Consider the following 6,351-nt stretch of genomic DNA (forward strand, 5'->3'; position numbering starts at 1 on the left):
ACATTCAGCATGTGCTTCCTCATTGCCCTTTGGGTAATCCTGAACTTCAAACCTCTGAAGACTCACAGTCATACAACAGCATTGTTCTTTCACTATGTTATTTCACTTTCTAAAAGAAAATTATCCACTCTCTCTTTGAACACAAAATACATATTGGTACAAAAATATTCCCAGTATCTAGGTAGAAAAGCCAAAATTGTAAAGAATACTTACATGAAAAACTATATTGAGTTTTTCTCTTTGTAATGGCAAAAGACTTGTCAGTTGAAGGCCAGCATATAATGGGAGTGGATTGACTAATCTTTAGATTATGTGCTTCCCTGCATGGGCCCAATCCAAGAAACAGGAAACAGAATAAATATATTTCCCATTATGATCACATAGGGGCTTGTACTGTGTGATGATGTGATGACAAAAAAGCTCTATTTATGGAGCTGGAAGAACTAACGGCTGAGGGGTTGCTAGGTTGGAACTGAGAGAGTATATATGAGTATATATGGGGTAACACATTCAACTCCTTTTCTCTTTGAGATTTGGCTCTGAATAGGAAGACTGATGTATGGAGTTGCCTCCTGAGAATTAGTAGGAGAAGAACCTCAAATTTTCCACTCAACCATATCAGTCAATCAATGAATAAACATTTATTTTTGGATTTAGGTTACCTCTCTTTCCTATTTATTTCCCTGAATAGGTGATTGAGAAGCAGCTTTGAAAAAGAAGTATCCAGGGGATGATCTTATAAGTTTGACACATTTCAAAAACCTATCAAAGGACCTGTTGGCAATCAGAGCTGAATGATAATTGAAGCATACACAAGAGTAACAACAGACAAAAATAGTATCTGCAATGGGAGCAGAGAGACATTGAGAATAATGAATGAGGAGAAATAGCCACCTGAGAGATCAGAGCTTCAGATAATGTGACCCTTCATTATTCTTTGGGAAGACTTCACTCTACAGAGGTATGGACCCTTGGCATCTAGATGGGTTACATCCCTAACAGGATCTTTAAAGGGAACTTGGTGAAGATGCCATAAAAAGAGTAAAGGCTTAAATGTCAGGAGTTGTGAGTTATCCTTATTTTCCTATATGTGGCTCCCTACCTCAATACATTAAGCTTGAGCCTACTACCCTGGAACCTTGTGTGTTAAGGGAAGAATGTATCTTAGACTTGGAAGGAATATTTTAGGCCAAATATGCAAGCATTTTTTTTTAGTTCAATGAAAAATATTAAGAATTAAATATCTCCTGGTCAAAAGTCCCCCCCCCTCCCGCCCCATATTTTACCTCTTTTCTTTTATACTTACCTCTTTTTTTAAGAAAGCATCTAAAAGATCAAAAACAAAAGCTAAAATTTTAGAAAAAATATACCAAATTTATAATGAGAACTATGACTAGTTAAATTTATTTCCTTCCCTTTTTCCCTCAAGAGGTTAGAATTGTGACCCATTTAAAGGCATACCTTATTTCCTCATTTCCTGAAGGAACTATGGTATTTATCCTAATGATTAGGGCATTGGAAAGATCCCTTTAATTTCTTCAGATTACTTGTTATGGGGTAGGAGATAGCTCTTAAGGGGAGAAAGGAATAGGTAATTTTAGGACAATGCTTCTTCAGAAAGTGTTTATTATTTTACTAGATAAAGTAGACTATTCACTCTAAATTGTGTTTTATTGTATTTTCATTTTTCTTATTCAAGTTTTTTATAAATATTACCTCAAACTGTCTTATGTTGTGTCCAAGATCATAACAGGTATTTGCCAATTTGAATCTCTCTCTCTAGAAGTAATTCTAGGATTTAAAATGATGTTAAGATTAATTTTTTAAAGAGTTTGTGGTAATGGAGTCAGGAAGAGCTGAGTTCAAATATGGCCTTAGACAACTTGACACTAATGAACTGGGCAAGGTATTTAACCAACTACTTCACAACAACAACAACAACAACAAGAAAGAGTCCACAGAATACAGTGTTTATATTTCTTATTTTGATGCAACAAATTCTTATTCTATATTCTTAGTGAATCCAGTTTTTAAAAGCTAATGGTTTAAACTGGATGATTAAAGGGATGCACATGGGTGGGGCTCAGAAGCTAAAAGACCAGAAATATAGCCCTTTAGGGTTACCTAATTCTCGTACTCCAGAAAGAATAGTCAGTTGCCCTTGGGGGACTCTAATCTATAAGCATCACTGCCTATCTGGAGGAGTCAGAGAGAATGCTACATCTTTTAGAGCTTCCATAAGTAATGCCTAAAAGATTTTTGCTGCAGAACATTTACTGGTTTTGCCTTTCTAAATTTTCTTGTAAGGAACTAGCCACTTTGATAAGAATTCTGGTATTTTGGGCCAAGATGGTGGAGAGGACCCACATATCTACTTAAGCTCTCATGATAAGCCTCAGTATTAGTGCTTGAGTGAAAAAAAACACAAATAATTACCAAGTGAAGATATCTTCAAAATTCTCTAGAAAAGGTCTGTTTTTGCTCTCTGGCAGGGATGGTTAGATCAGGCGCAGACTGAAGGCAGGAAGCATGAGCATGGAAGGCAGCTCACATTGAGCAGATCTGAGGGGGGTGGGGTGTGATCTCAGCCATTTCTGTGGGGAGAACTTTACCATAGTATGGCTACTTTGCCCTGGCAGCAAACCTATAATAGATCACCAGAGAAGCTATAAACACAGGGGGTAAAGACAATAATCCTGAAAAGCTAGGGTCTCTTCTGACCTGGCCACACTCACCTGGAGTGTCTCAGCATGCTCTCAGAGTCTCAGAGCACAGATGTAGTGCAGCCATTGCTGTTTTACTAGTGCCTTACTGCTGCCCCCTGCAGTCTATAGAGAAAGCTCAGTAATACCATCCAGCCCCCCCATCCCCCCCAAAAAAAGCAGACCCCATTTGCTTTTTTTGTTAGGTTGTTTTCTTTGATTCTTCTTTGACAAAATGAGCAAAAAATTTAAATGGACTCTAACAATAGAGAACTTCTATACAGATAGAGAACAGACTTTAAACCCTGAGGAGACTAAAAAGAGATTGTCTCCAGATGAATCCCCAAAGGGGATATAATCTGATCCTCAACACACAAGACTCTCATAGAAGAAATTAAAAAGGCTCTCACGAGAGCTAGAAGAAAAATTGAAAAATCAAAGGGAAGCCTGACAAGAGAGTCTGGATAAGTCACCCCACTCATTTAAAGATAGAGTGGATAAAGAAATCAAATCCTTGAAAAACAGTATTAGTGAACTGGAAAAAGAAAATAGCTCTCTAAAAAATAAAATTGGCAAAATGGAAAAAAAATTCCATAGAACAAAACAACTCACTTAAAAACTCAATTGGACAATTAGAAAAAGATATTTTAAAAAGTGAGTGAAGAAAATAATTCATTAAAAATCAGAATTGAACAAATGGAATTGACTGACTCAAGGAGACACCAAGAAACAGTCAAGCAAAACCAAAAAAATGAAACAATGGGAAACAATGTCAAATACCTTCTTGGGAAAACAACAGACCTGGAAAATAGATCTAGGAGAGATAATCTGAGAATTATCGGACTCCCAAAAAAAATGATGAAAAAAAGACCCTTGACACTATTTTCCAGGAAATTATCAAAGAGAACTGTCCAGATGTTATAGAAACAGAGGGTAAAATAGCCATTGAAAGAATTCATCGATCACCTACTGAAAGGGACCCTAAAATCAAAACTCCCAGAAATATTGTGGCTAAATTCCAGAACTATCAGACCAAGCTAAAAATATTACAAGCTGCTAGAAAAAATCAATTCAAATATAGCAGAGCCACAATAAGGATTACTCAGGATCTACCAGTGTCCACATTAAAGGATTGAAAGGACTGGAACCTGATATTCTAAAAGACTAAGGAACTTGGTATGCAGCCAGAAATAACTTACCTAGCCAAAATGAGCATTTTTTCCAGGAAAGAAGATGGATATTCAATGAAAAAGGTGAATTTCATCTATTTCTGATGAAAAAACTGGAACTAAACAAAAAGTTTGATCTCCAAATATAGGACTCAAGAGAAACCTAAAAAGGTAAAAAGAAATCTTGGGAACTATATTTCTGTTATAAAGATATATAAAGAACACATATAAAATTTGTTCTAGAAACTAGAGCTGGAAAAGAATTTGTACCAGAAAAAGGGTAAAAAAAATTGTACCAAAAATTGGGGGTACTACATCTCATGAAGAGGCAAAGGAAACCTATTATAACTGAGAGAAAGAAGGGAGGGAGATGAACATAGTGTGTTATCCTACTTTCATCAGAATAGGCTTAAAGAGAAAAATATTAGACATATTCGATTTATGGTGAAATTTCTCCCACTTCATTGAAAAGTGAGAGGGGAAAAGTGAAAAGGGAAGGAGTAAGCTAAGTGGAAGAGAATACAGAAATTGTAAGGAAAAGGGGTAAGAAAGGGGAGGAACTCTAAAGTGGGGGGTAGGGATACTAATAAGGGAGGGCTGTGAGAAGCAAGTGGTGCTCACAAATTTAGTACTGGGTTGGGGAATGAAGGGGAAGAAAAGGAGAAAAGCATAAGTAGGGGTTAACAAGATGGCAAGTAATATAGAATTTGTAATTTTAACCATAAAAGTGAATGGGGTAAACCCTCCTATAAAGAGGAAGTAATTAGCAGACTGGATTAAAAGCCAGAATCCTACAATATGTTGTTTATAGGAAACACACTTGAAGCAGTGCAATACATACAGAGTAAAGGTAAAAGGTTGGAGCAGAATCTACTATGCTTCAGGAGAAGTCAAAAAAGTAGGGGTAGCCATCCTGATCTCAGATCAAGCAAAAGCAAAAATTGATCTAATTAAAAGAGATAAGGAAGGGCACTATATCTTGCTAAAGAGTAGCATAGATAATGAAGCAATATCAATATTAAACATATATGCACCAAGTGGTGTAGCATCTAAATTATTAAAATAGAAATTAAGAGAGCTGCAAGAAGAAATAGACAGCAAAATTATAATAGTGGGAGATTCTCAACCTTGTACTCTCAGAATTAGATAAATCAAACCACAAAATAAATAAGAAAGAAGTCAAAGAGATAAATAGAATACTACAAAAGTTAGATATGATAGATCTTTGGAGAAAACTAAATGGAGAGAGAAAGGAGTACACTTTCTTCTCAGCAGTTCATGGAACCTATACAAAAATTAACCATATATTAAGACATAAAAACCTCAAATTCAAATGCAGTAAGGCAGAAATAGTAAATGCATCCTTTTCAGATCACAATGCAATGAAAATTACATTCAATAAAAAGCGAAGGGAAAATAGGCCAAAAAATAATTGGAAACTAAATAATCTCATCCTAAAGAATGATTGGGTGAAACAGCAAATCATAGACATAATTAATAACTTCACCCAAGAAAATGACAATAATGAGACATCATACCAAAATGTGTGGGATGCAGCCAAAGTGGTAATAAGGGGAGATTTTATATCTCTAGAGGCCTACTTGCATAAAATAGAGAAAGAGAAGGTCAATGAATTGGGCTTGCAACTAAAAATGCTAGAAAATGAACAAATTAAAACCCCCCAGTCAAACACTAAATTTGAAATTCTAAAAATAAAAGGAGAGATTAATAAAATTGAAAGTAAAAAAAACTATGGAATTAATTAATAAAACTAAGAGTTGGTTCTATGAAAAAACCAACAAAATAGATAAACCCTTAGTAAATCTGATTTAAAAAAGGAAAGAGGAAAATCAAATTGTTAGTCTTAAAAATGAAAAGGGAAAACTTGCCACTATGAAGAGGAAATTAGAGCAATAATTAGGAGTTACTTTGACCAAATTTATGCCAATAAATTTGATAACTTAAATGAAATGAAAGAATACCTTAAAAAATATAGCTTGCTCAGATTAACAGAGGAAGAAGTAGATTGGTTAAACAGTCCCATCTTAGAAAAGAAATAGAATAAGTTATTAATCAACTCCCTAAGAAAAAATCCCCAGGACCAGATGGATTTACATGTGAATTCTACCAAACATTTAAAGAACAATTAACTCCAATGCTATATAAACTATTTTAAAAAATAGGGATTGAAGGAGTCCTACCAAATTCCTTTTATGATAAAGACATGGTACTGATATCTAAACCAGGTAGACTGAAAACAGAGAAAGAAAATTATAGACCAATCTCCCTAATGAATATTGATGCTAAAATCTGAAAAAATATATTAATAAAAAGATTACAGAAAATCATCCCCAGGATAATACACTATGACCAAGTAGGATTTATAATGCAGGACTAGTTCAACATTAGGAAAACTATTGGCAAAATTGACTATGTCAATAACCAAATTAATAAAAACCATATGATCATCTCAATAGATG

At 34.7% G+C, this 6,351-nt stretch overlaps 1 long non-coding RNA gene across 1 annotated transcript in view; it reads right to left on the minus strand.

Annotated features, from left to right (window-relative positions):
- Positions 1-287, minus strand: part of LOC127553899 (uncharacterized) — a 71,008-nt gene extending 70,721 nt beyond the window's left edge. Inside the window, exon 1 of the long non-coding RNA XR_007951842.1 lies at positions 214-287. This is a non-coding gene — a long non-coding RNA (uncharacterized LOC127553899). The remainder of the gene's footprint in view (positions 1-213) is intronic.
- Positions 288-6,351: the final 6,064 nt, after the last annotated feature.

Source organism: Antechinus flavipes, chromosome 3 (genome assembly GCF_016432865.1).
Source record: "Antechinus flavipes isolate AdamAnt ecotype Samford, QLD, Australia chromosome 3, AdamAnt_v2, whole genome shotgun sequence".
NCBI classification, from domain to species: Eukaryota; Metazoa; Chordata; class Mammalia; order Dasyuromorphia; family Dasyuridae; genus Antechinus; species Antechinus flavipes.